General features: G+C 45.6%; 27 non-coding genes across 27 annotated transcripts; 7 read left to right on the plus strand and 20 right to left on the minus strand.

The window, feature by feature from the left end:
• Nucleotides 1–88: 88 nt before the first annotated feature.
• TRNAA-UGC (transfer RNA alanine (anticodon UGC)) lies at nt 89–160 on the minus strand. The gene has a single exon. It is a non-coding gene; the product is annotated as a tRNA-Ala (tRNA).
• Nucleotides 161–324: 164 nt separating this feature from the next.
• Nucleotides 325–397, plus strand: TRNAM-CAU (transfer RNA methionine (anticodon CAU)). The gene has a single exon. It is a non-coding gene; the product is annotated as a tRNA-Met (tRNA).
• Nucleotides 398–1,268: 871 nt separating this feature from the next.
• TRNAY-GUA (transfer RNA tyrosine (anticodon GUA)) lies at nt 1,269–1,354 on the minus strand. Its single transcript is given in 2 exon segments — nt 1,269–1,304; nt 1,318–1,354. It is a non-coding gene; the product is annotated as a tRNA-Tyr (tRNA).
• A 756-nt stretch (nt 1,355–2,110) lies between these two features.
• TRNAA-UGC (transfer RNA alanine (anticodon UGC)) lies at nt 2,111–2,182 on the minus strand. The gene has a single exon. It is a non-coding gene; the product is annotated as a tRNA-Ala (tRNA).
• Nucleotides 2,183–2,346: 164 nt separating this feature from the next.
• On the plus strand, nt 2,347–2,419 carry TRNAM-CAU (transfer RNA methionine (anticodon CAU)). Its single transcript has one exon. It is a non-coding gene; the product is annotated as a tRNA-Met (tRNA).
• Nucleotides 2,420–2,614: 195 nt separating this feature from the next.
• Nucleotides 2,615–2,686, minus strand: TRNAA-CGC (transfer RNA alanine (anticodon CGC)). The gene has a single exon. It is a non-coding gene; the product is annotated as a tRNA-Ala (tRNA).
• Nucleotides 2,687–3,299: 613 nt separating this feature from the next.
• TRNAY-GUA (transfer RNA tyrosine (anticodon GUA)) lies at nt 3,300–3,385 on the minus strand. Its single transcript is given in 2 exon segments — nt 3,300–3,335; nt 3,349–3,385. It is a non-coding gene; the product is annotated as a tRNA-Tyr (tRNA).
• Nucleotides 3,386–4,141: 756 nt separating this feature from the next.
• Nucleotides 4,142–4,213, minus strand: TRNAA-UGC (transfer RNA alanine (anticodon UGC)). The gene has a single exon. It is a non-coding gene; the product is annotated as a tRNA-Ala (tRNA).
• A 164-nt stretch (nt 4,214–4,377) lies between these two features.
• Nucleotides 4,378–4,450, plus strand: TRNAM-CAU (transfer RNA methionine (anticodon CAU)). Its single transcript has one exon. It is a non-coding gene; the product is annotated as a tRNA-Met (tRNA).
• Nucleotides 4,451–4,645: 195 nt separating this feature from the next.
• TRNAA-CGC (transfer RNA alanine (anticodon CGC)) lies at nt 4,646–4,717 on the minus strand. The gene has a single exon. It is a non-coding gene; the product is annotated as a tRNA-Ala (tRNA).
• Nucleotides 4,718–5,330: 613 nt separating this feature from the next.
• On the minus strand, nt 5,331–5,416 carry TRNAY-GUA (transfer RNA tyrosine (anticodon GUA)). Its single transcript is given in 2 exon segments — nt 5,331–5,366; nt 5,380–5,416. It is a non-coding gene; the product is annotated as a tRNA-Tyr (tRNA).
• Nucleotides 5,417–6,172: 756 nt separating this feature from the next.
• Nucleotides 6,173–6,244, minus strand: TRNAA-UGC (transfer RNA alanine (anticodon UGC)). Its single transcript has one exon. It is a non-coding gene; the product is annotated as a tRNA-Ala (tRNA).
• A 164-nt stretch (nt 6,245–6,408) lies between these two features.
• Nucleotides 6,409–6,481, plus strand: TRNAM-CAU (transfer RNA methionine (anticodon CAU)). Its single transcript has one exon. It is a non-coding gene; the product is annotated as a tRNA-Met (tRNA).
• Nucleotides 6,482–6,676: 195 nt separating this feature from the next.
• On the minus strand, nt 6,677–6,748 carry TRNAA-CGC (transfer RNA alanine (anticodon CGC)). The gene has a single exon. It is a non-coding gene; the product is annotated as a tRNA-Ala (tRNA).
• A 613-nt stretch (nt 6,749–7,361) lies between these two features.
• On the minus strand, nt 7,362–7,447 carry TRNAY-GUA (transfer RNA tyrosine (anticodon GUA)). The gene is given in 2 exon segments: nt 7,362–7,397; nt 7,411–7,447. It is a non-coding gene; the product is annotated as a tRNA-Tyr (tRNA).
• Nucleotides 7,448–8,203: 756 nt separating this feature from the next.
• Nucleotides 8,204–8,275, minus strand: TRNAA-UGC (transfer RNA alanine (anticodon UGC)). The gene has a single exon. It is a non-coding gene; the product is annotated as a tRNA-Ala (tRNA).
• A 164-nt stretch (nt 8,276–8,439) lies between these two features.
• Nucleotides 8,440–8,512, plus strand: TRNAM-CAU (transfer RNA methionine (anticodon CAU)). Its single transcript has one exon. It is a non-coding gene; the product is annotated as a tRNA-Met (tRNA).
• Nucleotides 8,513–8,707: 195 nt separating this feature from the next.
• On the minus strand, nt 8,708–8,779 carry TRNAA-CGC (transfer RNA alanine (anticodon CGC)). Its single transcript has one exon. It is a non-coding gene; the product is annotated as a tRNA-Ala (tRNA).
• A 613-nt stretch (nt 8,780–9,392) lies between these two features.
• On the minus strand, nt 9,393–9,478 carry TRNAY-GUA (transfer RNA tyrosine (anticodon GUA)). Its single transcript is given in 2 exon segments — nt 9,393–9,428; nt 9,442–9,478. It is a non-coding gene; the product is annotated as a tRNA-Tyr (tRNA).
• A 756-nt stretch (nt 9,479–10,234) lies between these two features.
• On the minus strand, nt 10,235–10,306 carry TRNAA-UGC (transfer RNA alanine (anticodon UGC)). The gene has a single exon. It is a non-coding gene; the product is annotated as a tRNA-Ala (tRNA).
• A 164-nt stretch (nt 10,307–10,470) lies between these two features.
• Nucleotides 10,471–10,543, plus strand: TRNAM-CAU (transfer RNA methionine (anticodon CAU)). The gene has a single exon. It is a non-coding gene; the product is annotated as a tRNA-Met (tRNA).
• A 195-nt stretch (nt 10,544–10,738) lies between these two features.
• On the minus strand, nt 10,739–10,810 carry TRNAA-CGC (transfer RNA alanine (anticodon CGC)). Its single transcript has one exon. It is a non-coding gene; the product is annotated as a tRNA-Ala (tRNA).
• Nucleotides 10,811–11,423: 613 nt separating this feature from the next.
• Nucleotides 11,424–11,509, minus strand: TRNAY-GUA (transfer RNA tyrosine (anticodon GUA)). Its single transcript is given in 2 exon segments — nt 11,424–11,459; nt 11,473–11,509. It is a non-coding gene; the product is annotated as a tRNA-Tyr (tRNA).
• A 756-nt stretch (nt 11,510–12,265) lies between these two features.
• TRNAA-UGC (transfer RNA alanine (anticodon UGC)) lies at nt 12,266–12,337 on the minus strand. The gene has a single exon. It is a non-coding gene; the product is annotated as a tRNA-Ala (tRNA).
• A 164-nt stretch (nt 12,338–12,501) lies between these two features.
• Nucleotides 12,502–12,574, plus strand: TRNAM-CAU (transfer RNA methionine (anticodon CAU)). The gene has a single exon. It is a non-coding gene; the product is annotated as a tRNA-Met (tRNA).
• A 195-nt stretch (nt 12,575–12,769) lies between these two features.
• TRNAA-CGC (transfer RNA alanine (anticodon CGC)) lies at nt 12,770–12,841 on the minus strand. The gene has a single exon. It is a non-coding gene; the product is annotated as a tRNA-Ala (tRNA).
• Nucleotides 12,842–13,454: 613 nt separating this feature from the next.
• TRNAY-GUA (transfer RNA tyrosine (anticodon GUA)) lies at nt 13,455–13,540 on the minus strand. The gene is given in 2 exon segments: nt 13,455–13,490; nt 13,504–13,540. It is a non-coding gene; the product is annotated as a tRNA-Tyr (tRNA).
• Between the last annotated feature and the right edge of the window lie 498 nt (nt 13,541–14,038).

The raw sequence follows: 14,038 nt of genomic DNA on the forward strand, positions 1-14,038 counted from the left end.
GTATCCCAGTTGCATGACATATCTCTTCCTTAATACTGACAGCCAGCCTAGTTTTCTGCCAAAATCCAAGATAAGCATGGCAAAAGTCTGGAGATGCCGGGGATTGAACCCGGGGCCTCATACATGCAAAGCATGCGCTCTACCACTGAGCTACATCCCCTTGTATGCCAAGTTTTACTGTATGCATGGAAACCCTGAATGTAAGTGTCTGCCAAGTCAACCCACTTGACACTGCAGCATAAAGTCTCAGTCAGGAAAATCCTTAAGCCTCGCACCTGGATTATCTTCCTGGTCTATAGTCTTGTTTAGAGATGCTTGTGTGCAGCCTTCTTAGCGCAGTAGGCAGCGCGTCAGTCTCATAATCTGAAGGTCCTGAGTTCGATCCTCAGAGAGGGCATTTATTTCCTCCTTTTGGCAAGCAAAATTCTCAGATTTTCTTGAAAAGTGGAAACTATGCCTATTTCAAACAATATTTTTCAATGCAACCTATTTAAGTGGGGTTCTGACCCCCCAACTGCCTGAGAAACCTCAACTTTCCACAAGGTGGCAGGCTAGCCTTCTGGAAAAAGCCAAGATACAGAACAGCGACTCCTGGAGATGCCGGGGATTGAACCCGGGGCCTCATACATGTGCTCTACCACTGAGCTACATCCCCTCCACTGCCCTCTAAAGTTTTGCTGGATGCAAGGAGACTCTGGAGCCCACGGACTGCAAAGTCTCGATTTGAGACTAGAATGTAAAGTGTCAGGCATGAAATTGCCCACGCCTTACGTGAGGGCTGTCTTCATGGAGCATATACTTAGTGCAATCAGGGTTCGATTCTCCGGCAGGGCTTTTATTTGCTCAGTTTGGAATGCAAAACTTCTCAGGATTTCCCCAAATGTGTAAACTGTTGGTCTACTTTCCAGCTTGCTCAGCCTTTCGGGGGATGATTCCATTGGCTATGCCCTCTTGCCCATCGGTGGACACTCAAATTGAAGGCAAGTCACAGTGTGATTGGCTGCCAAGCAGCTACCGTGGTGCAATGCAATTGGAAGTCTGCCAAGGGCATACATGTACTAATGCAATGCTTTGGTAGCAGTTTTGATCAGCAGGTTTCCTTTACTGTTCTTCACGCCTCCCCTAGCGATGACTATGTCATCAATTCCCTTTGAAAGCAGATAGAGTACGCTTCTTTTCCAGTATTTATCGAAGCTCGGGGACTTTTTCATAATCAACGGAAGGTATTGTTGATTAACAGCAAAAGACATGGAAATGAAACCACAAAATCCTTCGAGCCGGATTTGAACCAGCGACCTAAGGATGCCCGAATTAATGCTACAGTCCTCCGCTCTACCAACTGAGCTATCGAAGGAGGGGTAGCAGAAGCTCATAGCACTGAAATTACCTCTCGCTCAAGAAAGGTTGTGGGGGGTGGGGACCAGGAGCAGACAGATGAAAATCATCAATATTAATCGCGGCTCCCTCTCAAAGCTACCACTTCTGAGAGCACACTGTGAGTTACGTCTTATCACCTCAAAGGAGGATTTCACACCAAAGTGGATGTTCCGTCTTGGCTTGGTGAAAAGCAGGGGCGCCGCAATGATGAATTTTACAGAAAGGAAAGGAACTTTGATACAAAGACCTTAGGAAGCATTGGTGGCAAATGGATGGAAGGCTTTAACCGTGAGAAAAATGACAGAAAGTTATGGGAGTCATTACCACGCACCCAGCTTCAAGAACATGCATTTTGGGTTCATTTTTGAAAGGAAAGAGAATGGAAAAATCAGTAGAGTAAAGGCAACATATTCAGTTTTTCTTGAAGCTACTGTAGAGAGTCTCTGGTTTAGAGGAAGAACCCTTACCAATGACCAAGATGGCTGCCACCGATTTCTATCCTAAATTTATTAAGATTGCCAAGATTAATCATCACTTTGATGGCTTAAACAAGTAAGATTCTTTGGTTCTATAAGCATCAAAAATGAGATAGCCCCATTTCATGGGGTTTTCCAAGGCACACGTCTCACAGTTTAAGTGGGGTTCGTATCCCAGTTGCATGACATATCTCTTCCTTAATACTGACAGCCAGCCTAGTTTTCTGCCAAAATCCAAGATAAGCATGGCAAAAGTCTGGAGATGCCGGGGATTGAACCCGGGGCCTCATACATGCAAAGCATGCGCTCTACCACTGAGCTACATCCCCTTGTATGCCAAGTTTTACTGTATGCATGGAAACCCTGAATGTAAGTGTCTGCCAAGTCAACCCACTTGACACTGCAGCATAAAGTCTCAGTCAGGAAAATCCTTAAGCCTCGCACCTGGATTATCTTCCTGGTCTATAGTCTTGTTTAGAGATGCTTGTGTGCAGCCTTCTTAGCGCAGTAGGCAGCGCGTCAGTCTCATAATCTGAAGGTCCTGAGTTCGATCCTCAGAGAGGGCATTTATTTCCTCCTTTTGGCAAGCAAAATTCTCAGATTTTCTTGAAAAGTGGAAACTATGCCTATTTCAAACAATATTTTTCAATGCAACCTATTTGAGTGGGGTTCTGACCCCCCAACTGCCTGAGAAACCTCAACTTTCCACAAGGTGGCAGGCTAGCCTTCTGGAAAAAGCCGAGATACAGAACAGCGACTCCTGGAGATGCCGGGGATTGAACCCGGGGCCTCATACATGCGAAGCATGCGCTCTACCACTGAGCTACATCCCCTCCACTGCCCTCTAAAGTTTTGCTGGATGCAAGGAGACTCTGGAGCCCACGGACTGCAAAGTCTCGATTTGAGACTAGAATGTAAAGTGTCAGGCATGAAATTGCCCACGCCTTACGTGAGGGCTGTCTTCATGGAGCATATACTTAGTGCAATCAGGGTTCGATTCTCCGGCAGGGCTTTTATTTGCTCAGTTTGGAATGCAAAACTTCTCAGGATTTCCCCAAATGTGTAAACTGTTGGTCTACTTTCCAGCTTGCTCAGCCTTTCGGGGGATGATTCCATTGGCTATGCCCTCTTGCCCATCGGTGGACACTCAAATTGAAGGCAAGTCACAGTGTGATTGGCTGCCAAGCAGCTACCGTGGTGCAATGCAATTGGAAGTCTGCCAAGGGCATACATGTACTAATGCAATGCTTTGGTAGCAGTTTTGATCAGCAGGTTTCCTTTACTGTTCTTCACGCCTCCCCTAGCGATGACTATGTCATCAATTCCCTTTGAAAGCAGATAGAGTACGCTTCTTTTCCAGTATTTATCGAAGCTCGGGGACTTTTTCATAATCAACGGAAGGTATTGTTGATTAACAGCAAAAGACATGGAAATGAAACCACAAAATCCTTCGAGCCGGATTTGAACCAGCGACCTAAGGATGCCCGAATTAATGCTACAGTCCTCCGCTCTACCAACTGAGCTATCGAAGGAGGGGTAGCAGAAGCTCATAGCACTGAAATTACCTCTCGCTCAAGAAAGGTTGTGGGGGGTGGGGACCAGGAGCAGACAGATGAAAATCATCAATATTAATCGCGGCTCCCTCTCAAAGCTACCACTTCTGAGAGCACACTGTGAGTTACGTCTTATCACCTCAAAGGAGGATTTCACACCAAAGTGGATGTTCCGTCTTGGCTTGGTGAAAAGCAGGGGCGCCGCAATGATGAATTTTACAGAAAGGAAAGGAACTTTGATACAAAGACCTTAGGAAGCATTGGTGGCAAATGGATGGAAGGCTTTAACCGTGAGAAAAATGACAGAAAGTTATGGGAGTCATTACCACGCACCCAGCTTCAAGAACATGCATTTTGGGTTCATTTTTGAAAGGAAAGAGAATGGAAAAATCAGTAGAGTAAAGGCAACATATTCAGTTTTTCTTGAAGCTACTGTAGAGAGTCTCTGGTTTAGAGGAAGAACCCTTACCAATGACCAAGATGGCTGCCACCGATTTCTATCCTAAATGTATTAAGATTGCCAAGATTAATCATCACTTTGATGGCTTAAACAAGTAAGATTCTTTGGTTCTATAAGCATCAAAAATGAGATAGCCCCATTTCATGGGGTTTTCCAAGGCACACGTCTCACAGTTTAAGTGGGGTTCGTATCCCAGTTGCATGACATATCTCTTCCTTAATACTGACAGCCAGCCTAGTTTTCTGCCAAAATCCAAGATAAGCATGGCAAAAGTCTGGAGATGCCGGGGATTGAACCCGGGGCCTCATACATGCAAAGCATGCGCTCTACCACTGAGCTACATCCCCTTGTATGCCAAGTTTTACTGTATGCATGGAAACCCTGAATGTAAGTGTCTGCCAAGTCAACCCACTTGACACTGCAGCATAAAGTCTCAGTCAGGAAAATCCTTAAGCCTCGCACCTGGATTATCTTCCTGGTCTATAGTCTTGTTTAGAGATGCTTGTGTGCAGCCTTCTTAGCGCAGTAGGCAGCGCGTCAGTCTCATAATCTGAAGGTCCTGAGTTCGATCCTCAGAGAGGGCATTTATTTCCTCCTTTTGGCAAGCAAAATTCTCAGATTTTCTTGAAAAGTGGAAACTATGCCTATTTCAAACAATATTTTTCAATGCAACCTATTTGAGTGGGGTTCTGACCCCCCAACTGCCTGAGAAACCTCAACTTTCCACAAGGTGGCAGGCTAGCCTTCTGGAAAAAGCCGAGATACAGAACAGCGACTCCTGGAGATGCCGGGGATTGAACCCGGGGCCTCATACATGCGAAGCATGTGCTCTACCACTGAGCTACATCCCCTCCACTGCCCTCTAAAGTTTTGCTGGATGCAAGGAGACTCTGGAGCCCACGGACTGCAAAGTCTCGATTTGAGACTAGAATGTAAAGTGTCAGGCATGAAATTGCCCACGCCTTACGTGAGGGCTGTCTTCATGGAGCATATACTTAGTGCAATCAGGGTTCGATTCTCCGGCAGGGCTTTTATTTGCTCAGTTTGGAATGCAAAACTTCTCAGGATTTCCCCAAATGTGTAAACTGTTGGTCTACTTTCCAGCTTGCTCAGCCTTTCGGGGGATGATTCCATTGGCTATGCCCTCTTGCCCATCGGTGGACACTCAAATTGAAGGCAAGTCACAGTGTGATTGGCTGCCAAGCAGCTACCGTGGTGCAATGCAATTGGAAGTCTGCCAAGGGCATACATGTACTAATGCAATGCTTTGGTAGCAGTTTTGATCAGCAGGTTTCCTTTACTGTTCTTCACGCCTCCCCTAGCGATGACTATGTCATCAATTCCCTTTGAAAGCAGATAGAGTACGCTTCTTTTCCAGTATTTATCGAAGCTCGGGGACTTTTTCATAATCAACGGAAGGTATTGTTGATTAACAGCAAAAGACATGGAAATGAAACCACAAAATCCTTCGAGCCGGATTTGAACCAGCGACCTAAGGATGCCCGAATTAATGCTACAGTCCTCCGCTCTACCAACTGAGCTATCGAAGGAGGGGTAGCAGAAGCTCATAGCACTGAAATTACCTCTCGCTCAAGAAAGGTTGTGGGGGGTGGGGACCAGGAGCAGACAGATGAAAATCATCAATATTAATCGCGGCTCCCTCTCAAAGCTACCACTTCTGAGAGCACACTGTGAGTTACGTCTTATCACCTCAAAGGAGGATTTCACACCAAAGTGGATGTTCCGTCTTGGCTTGGTGAAAAGCAGGGGCGCCGCAATGATGAATTTTACAGAAAGGAAAGGAACTTTGATACAAAGACCTTAGGAAGCATTGGTGGCAAATGGATGGAAGGCTTTAACCGTGAGAAAAATGACAGAAAGTTATGGGAGTCATTACCACGCACCCAGCTTCAAGAACATGCATTTTGGGTTCATTTTTGAAAGGAAAGAGAATGGAAAAATCAGTAGAGTAAAGGCAACATATTCAGTTTTTCTTGAAGCTACTGTAGAGAGTCTCTGGTTTAGAGGAAGAACCCTTACCAATGACCAAGATGGCTGCCACCGATTTCTATCCTAAATGTATTAAGATTGCCAAGATTAATCATCACTTTGATGGCTTAAACAAGTAAGATTCTTTGGTTCTATAAGCATCAAAAATGAGATAGCCCCATTTCATGGGGTTTTCCAAGGCACACGTCTCACAGTTTAAGTGGGGTTCGTATCCCAGTTGCATGACATATCTCTTCCTTAATACTGACAGCCAGCCTAGTTTTCTGCCAAAATCCAAGATAAGCATGGCAAAAGTCTGGAGATGCCGGGGATTGAACCCGGGGCCTCATACATGCAAAGCATGCGCTCTACCACTGAGCTACATCCCCTTGTATGCCAAGTTTTACTGTATGCATGGAAACCCTGAATGTAAGTGTCTGCCAAGTCAACCCACTTGACACTGCAGCATAAAGTCTCAGTCAGGAAAATCCTTAAGCCTCGCACCTGGATTATCTTCCTGGTCTATAGTCTTGTTTAGAGATGCTTGTGTGCAGCCTTCTTAGCGCAGTAGGCAGCGCGTCAGTCTCATAATCTGAAGGTCCTGAGTTCGATCCTCAGAGAGGGCATTTATTTCCTCCTTTTGGCAAGCAAAATTCTCAGATTTTCTTGAAAAGTGGAAACTATGCCTATTTCAAACAATATTTTTCAATGCAACCTATTTGAGTGGGGTTCTGACCCCCCAACTGCCTGAGAAACCTCAACTTTCCACAAGGTGGCAGGCTAGCCTTCTGGAAAAAGCCGAGATACAGAACAGCGACTCCTGGAGATGCCGGGGATTGAACCCGGGGCCTCATACATGCGAAGCATGCGCTCTACCACTGAGCTACATCCCCTCCACTGCCCTCTAAAGTTTTGCTGGATGCAAGGAGACTCTGGAGCCCACGGACTGCAAAGTCTCGATTTGAGACTAGAATGTAAAGTGTCAGGCATGAAATTGCCCACGCCTTACGTGAGGGCTGTCTTCATGGAGCATATACTTAGTGCAATCAGGGTTCGATTCTCCGGCAGGGCTTTTATTTGCTCAGTTTGGAATGCAAAACTTCTCAGGATTTCCCCAAATGTGTAAACTGTTGGTCTACTTTCCAGCTTGCTCAGCCTTTCGGGGGATGATTCCATTGGCTATGCCCTCTTGCCCATCGGTGGACACTCAAATTGAAGGCAAGTCACAGTGTGATTGGCTGCCAAGCAGCTACCGTGGTGCAATGCAATTGGAAGTCTGCCAAGGGCATACATGTACTAATGCAATGCTTTGGTAGCAGTTTTGATCAGCAGGTTTCCTTTACTGTTCTTCACGCCTCCCCTAGCGATGACTATGTCATCAATTCCCTTTGAAAGCAGATAGAGTACGCTTCTTTTCCAGTATTTATCGAAGCTCGGGGACTTTTTCATAATCAACGGAAGGTATTGTTGATTAACAGCAAAAGACATGGAAATGAAACCACAAAATCCTTCGAGCCGGATTTGAACCAGCGACCTAAGGATGCCCGAATTAATGCTACAGTCCTCCGCTCTACCAACTGAGCTATCGAAGGAGGGGTAGCAGAAGCTCATAGCACTGAAATTACCTCTCGCTCAAGAAAGGTTGTGGGGGGTGGGGACCAGGAGCAGACAGATGAAAATCATCAATATTAATCGCGGCTCCCTCTCAAAGCTACCACTTCTGAGAGCACACTGTGAGTTACGTCTTATCACCTCAAAGGAGGATTTCACACCAAAGTGGATGTTCCGTCTTGGCTTGGTGAAAAGCAGGGGCGCCGCAATGATGAATTTTACAGAAAGGAAAGGAACTTTGATACAAAGACCTTAGGAAGCATTGGTGGCAAATGGATGGAAGGCTTTAACCGTGAGAAAAATGACAGAAAGTTATGGGAGTCATTACCACGCACCCAGCTTCAAGAACATGCATTTTGGGTTCATTTTTGAAAGGAAAGAGAATGGAAAAATCAGTAGAGTAAAGGCAACATATTCAGTTTTTCTTGAAGCTACTGTAGAGAGTCTCTGGTTTAGAGGAAGAACCCTTACCAATGACCAAGATGGCTGCCACCGATTTCTATCCTAAATGTATTAAGATTGCCAAGATTAATCATCACTTTGATGGCTTAAACAAGTAAGATTCTTTGGTTCTATAAGCATCAAAAATGAGATAGCCCCATTTCATGGGGTTTTCCAAGGCACACGTCTCACAGTTTAAGTGGGGTTCGTATCCCAGTTGCATGACATATCTCTTCCTTAATACTGACAGCCAGCCTAGTTTTCTGCCAAAATCCAAGATAAGCATGGCAAAAGTCTGGAGATGCCGGGGATTGAACCCGGGGCCTCATACATGCAAAGCATGCGCTCTACCACTGAGCTACATCCCCTTGTATGCCAAGTTTTACTGTATGCATGGAAACCCTGAATGTAAGTGTCTGCCAAGTCAACCCACTTGACACTGCAGCATAAAGTCTCAGTCAGGAAAATCCTTAAGCCTCGCACCTGGATTATCTTCCTGGTCTATAGTCTTGTTTAGAGATGCTTGTGTGCAGCCTTCTTAGCGCAGTAGGCAGCGCGTCAGTCTCATAATCTGAAGGTCCTGAGTTCGATCCTCAGAGAGGGCATTTATTTCCTCCTTTTGGCAAGCAAAATTCTCAGATTTTCTTGAAAAGTGGAAACTATGCCTATTTCAAACAATATTTTTCAATGCAACCTATTTGAGTGGGGTTCTGACCCCCCAACTGCCTGAGAAACCTCAACTTTCCACAAGGTGGCAGGCTAGCCTTCTGGAAAAAGCCGAGATACAGAACAGCGACTCCTGGAGATGCCGGGGATTGAACCCGGGGCCTCATACATGCGAAGCATGCGCTCTACCACTGAGCTACATCCCCTCCACTGCCCTCTAAAGTTTTGCTGGATGCAAGGAGACTCTGGAGCCCACGGACTGCAAAGTCTCGATTTGAGACTAGAATGTAAAGTGTCAGGCATGAAATTGCCCACGCCTTACGTGAGGGCTGTCTTCATGGAGCATATACTTAGTGCAATCAGGGTTCGATTCTCCGGCAGGGCTTTTATTTGCTCAGTTTGGAATGCAAAACTTCTCAGGATTTCCCCAAATGTGTAAACTGTTGGTCTACTTTCCAGCTTGCTCAGCCTTTCGGGGGATGATTCCATTGGCTATGCCCTCTTGCCCATCGGTGGACACTCAAATTGAAGGCAAGTCACAGTGTGATTGGCTGCCAAGCAGCTACCGTGGTGCAATGCAATTGGAAGTCTGCCAAGGGCATACATGTACTAATGCAATGCTTTGGTAGCAGTTTTGATCAGCAGGTTTCCTTTACTGTTCTTCACGCCTCCCCTAGCGATGACTATGTCATCAATTCCCTTTGAAAGCAGATAGAGTACGCTTCTTTTCCAGTATTTATCGAAGCTCGGGGACTTTTTCATAATCAACGGAAGGTATTGTTGATTAACAGCAAAAGACATGGAAATGAAACCACAAAATCCTTCGAGCCGGATTTGAACCAGCGACCTAAGGATGCCCGAATTAATGCTACAGTCCTCCGCTCTACCAACTGAGCTATCGAAGGAGGGGTAGCAGAAGCTCATAGCACTGAAATTACCTCTCGCTCAAGAAAGGTTGTGGGGGGTGGGGACCAGGAGCAGACAGATGAAAATCATCAATATTAATCGCGGCTCCCTCTCAAAGCTACCACTTCTGAGAGCACACTGTGAGTTACGTCTTATCACCTCAAAGGAGGATTTCACACCAAAGTGGATGTTCCGTCTTGGCTTGGTGAAAAGCAGGGGCGCCGCAATGATGAATTTTACAGAAAGGAAAGGAACTTTGATACAAAGACCTTAGGAAGCATTGGTGGCAAATGGATGGAAGGCTTTAACCGTGAGAAAAATGACAGAAAGTTATGGGAGTCATTACCACGCACCCAGCTTCAAGAACATGCATTTTGGGTTCATTTTTGAAAGGAAAGAGAATGGAAAAATCAGTAGAGTAAAGGCAACATATTCAGTTTTTCTTGAAGCTACTGTAGAGAGTCTCTGGTTTAGAGGAAGAACCCTTACCAATGACCAAGATGGCTGCCACCGATTTCTATCCTAAATGTATTAAGATTGCCAAGATTAATCATCACTTTGATGGCTTAAACAAGTAAGATTCTTTGGTTCTATAAGCATCAAAAATGAGATAGCCCCATTTCATGGGGTTTTCCAAGGCACACGTCTCACAGTTTAAGTGGGGTTCGTATCCCAGTTGCATGACATATCTCTTCCTTAATACTGACAGCCAGCCTAGTTTTCTGCCAAAATCCAAGATAAGCATGGCAAAAGTCTGGAGATGCCGGGGATTGAACCCGGGGCCTCATACATGCAAAGCATGCGCTCTACCACTGAGCTACATCCCCTTGTATGCCAAGTTTTACTGTATGCATGGAAACCCTGAATGTAAGTGTCTGCCAAGTCAACCCACTTGACACTGCAGCATAAAGTCTCAGTCAGGAAAATCCTTAAGCCTCGCACCTGGATTATCTTCCTGGTCTATAGTCTTGTTTAGAGATGCTTGTGTGCAGCCTTCTTAGCGCAGTAGGCAGCGCGTCAGTCTCATAATCTGAAGGTCCTGAGTTCGATCCTCAGAGAGGGCATTTATTTCCTCCTTTTGGCAAGCAAAATTCTCAGATTTTCTTGAAAAGTGGAAACTATGCCTATTTCAAACAATATTTTTCAATGCAACCTATTTGAGTGGGGTTCTGACCCCCCAACTGCCTGAGAAACCTCAACTTTCCACAAGGTGGCAGGCTAGCCTTCTGGAAAAAGCCGAGATACAGAACAGCGACTCCTGGAGATGCCGGGGATTGAACCCGGGGCCTCATACATGCGAAGCATGCGCTCTACCACTGAGCTACATCCCCTCCACTGCCCTCTAAAGTTTTGCTGGATGCAAGGAGACTCTGGAGCCCACGGACTGCAAAGTCTCGATTTGAGACTAGAATGTAAAGTGTCAGGCATGAAATTGCCCACGCCTTACGTGAGGGCTGTCTTCATGGAGCATATACTTAGTGCAATCAGGGTTCGATTCTCCGGCAGGGCTTTTATTTGCTCAGTTTGGAATGCAAAACTTCTCAGGATTTCCCCAAATGTGTAAACTGTTGGTCTACTTTCCAGCTTGCTCAGCCTTTCGGGGGATGATTCCATTGGCTATGCCCTCTTGCCCATCGGTGGACACTCAAATTGAAGGCAAGTCACAGTGTGATTGGCTGCCAAGCAGCTACCGTGGTGCAATGCAATTGGAAGTCTGCCAAGGGCATACATGTACTAATGCAATGCTTTGGTAGCAGTTTTGATCAGCAGGTTTCCTTTACTGTTCTTCACGCCTCCCCTAGCGATGACTATGTCATCAATTCCCTTTGAAAGCAGATAGAGTACGCTTCTTTTCCAGTATTTATCGAAGCTCGGGGACTTTTTCATAATCAACGGAAGGTATTGTTGATTAACAGCAAAAGACATGGAAATGAAACCACAAAATCCTTCGAGCCGGATTTGAACCAGCGACCTAAGGATGCCCGAATTAATGCTACAGTCCTCCGCTCTACCAACTGAGCTATCGAAGGAGGGGTAGCAGAAGCTCATAGCACTGAAATTACCTCTCGCTCAAGAAAGGTTGTGGGGGGTGGGGACCAGGAGCAGACAGATGAAAATCATCAATATTAATCGCGGCTCCCTCTCAAAGCTACCACTTCTGAGAGCACACTGTGAGTTACGTCTTATCACCTCAAAGGAGGATTTCACACCAAAGTGGATGTTCCGTCTTGGCTTGGTGAAAAGCAGGGGCGCCGCAATGATGAATTTTACAGAAAGGAAAGGAACTTTGATACAAAGACCTTAGGAAGCATTGGTGGCAAATGGATGGAAGGCTTTAACCGTGAGAAAAATGACAGAAAGTTATGGGAGTCATTACCACGCACCCAGCTTCAAGAACATGCATTTTGGGTTCATTTTTGAAAGGAAAGAGAATGGAAAAATCAGTAGAGTAAAGGCAACATATTCAGTTTTTCTTGAAGCTACTGTAGAGAGTCTCTGGTTTAGAGGAAGAACCCTTACCAATGACCAAGATGGCTGCCACCGATTTCTATCCTAAATGTATTAAGATTGCCAAGATTAATCATCACTTTGATGGCTTAAACAAGTAAGATTCTTTGGTTCTATAAGCATCAAAAATGAGATAGCCCCATTTCATGGGGTTTTCCAAGGCACACGTCTCACAGTTTAAGTGGGGTTCGTATCCCAGTTGCATGACATATCTCTTCCTTAATACTGACAGCCAGCCTAGTTTTCTGCCAAAATCCAAGATAAGCATGGCAAAAGTCTGGAGATGCCGGGGATTGAACCCGGGGCCTCATACATGCAAAGCATGCGCTCTACCACTGAGCTACATCCCCTTGTATGCCAAGTTTTACTGTATGCATGGAAACCCTGAATGTAAGTGTCTGCCAAGTCAACCCACTTGACACTGCAGCATAAAGTCTCAGTCAGGAAAATCCTTAAGCCTCGCACCTGGATTATCTTCCTGGTCTATAGTCTTGTTTAGAGATGCTTGTGTGCAGCCTTCTTAGCGCAGTAGGCAGCGCGTCAGTCTCATAATCTGAAGGTCCTGAGTTCGATCCTCAGAGAGGGCATTTATTTCCTCCTTTTGGCAAGCAAAATTCTCAGATTTTCTTGAAAAGTGGAAACTATGCCTATTTCAAACAATATTTTTCAATGCAACCTATTTGAGTGGGGTTCTGACCCCCCAACTGCCTGAGAAACCTCAACTTTCCACAAGGTGGCAGGCTAGCCTTCTGGAAAAAGCCGAGATACAGAACAGCGACTCCTGGAGATGCCGGGGATTGAACCCGGGGCCTCATACATGCGAAGCATGCGCTCTACCACTGAGCTACATCCCCTCCACTGCCCTCTAAAGTTTTGCTGGATGCAAGGAGACTCTGGAGCCCACGGACTGCAAAGTCTCGATTTGAGACTAGAATGTAAAGTGTCAGGCATGAAATTGCCCACGCCTTACGTGAGGGCTGTCTTCATGGAGCATATACTTAGTGCAATCAGGGTTCGATTCTCCGGCAGGGCTTTTATTTGCTCAGTTTGGAATGCAAAACTTCTCAGGATTTCCCCAAATGTGTAAACTGTTGGTCTACTTTCCAGCTTGCTCAGCCTTTCGGGGGATGATTCCATTGGCTATGCCCTCTTGCCCATCGGTGGACACTCAAATTGAAGGCAAGTCACAGTGTGATTGGCTGCCAAGCAGCTACCGTGGTGCAATGCAATTGGAAGTCTGCCAAGGGCATACATGTACTAATGCAATGCTTTGGTAGCAGTTTTGATCAGCAGGTTTCCTTTACTGTTCTTCACGCCTCCCCTAGCGATGACTATGTCATCAATTCCCTTTGAAAGCAGATAGAGTACGCTTCTTTTCCAGTATTTATCGAAGCTCGGGGACTTTTTCATAATCAACGGAAGGTATTGTTGATTAACAGCAAAAGACATGGAAATGAAACCACAAAATCCTTCGAGCCGGATTTGAACCAGCGACCTAAGGATGCCCGAATTAATGCTACAGTCCTCCGCTCTACCAACTGAGCTATCGAAGGAGGGGTAGCAGAAGCTCATAGCACTGAAATTACCTCTCGCTCAAGAAAGGTTGTGGGGGGTGGGGACCAGGAGCAGACAGATGAAAATCATCAATATTAATCGCGGCTCCCTCTCAAAGCTACCACTTCTGAGAGCACACTGTGAGTTACGTCTTATCACCTCAAAGGAGGATTTCACACCAAAGTGGATGTTCCGTCTTGGCTTGGTGAAAAGCAGGGGCGCCGCAATGATGAATTTTACAGAAAGGAAAGGAACTTTGATACAAAGACCTTAGGAAGCATTGGTGGCAAATGGATGGAAGGCTTTAACCGTGAGAAAAATGACAGAAAGTTATGGGAGTCATTACCACGCACCCAGCTTCAAGAACATGCATTTTGGGTTCATTTTTGAAAGGAAAGAGAATGGAAAAATCAGTAGAGTAAAGGCAACATATTCAGTTTTTCTTGAAGCTACTGTAGAGAGTCTCTGGTTTAGAGGAAGAACCCTTACCAATGACC

This window comes from Lissotriton helveticus, chromosome 1_2 (assembly GCF_964261635.1).
Source record: "Lissotriton helveticus chromosome 1_2, aLisHel1.1, whole genome shotgun sequence".
Lineage (NCBI taxonomy): Eukaryota > Metazoa > Chordata > Amphibia > Caudata > Salamandridae > Lissotriton > Lissotriton helveticus.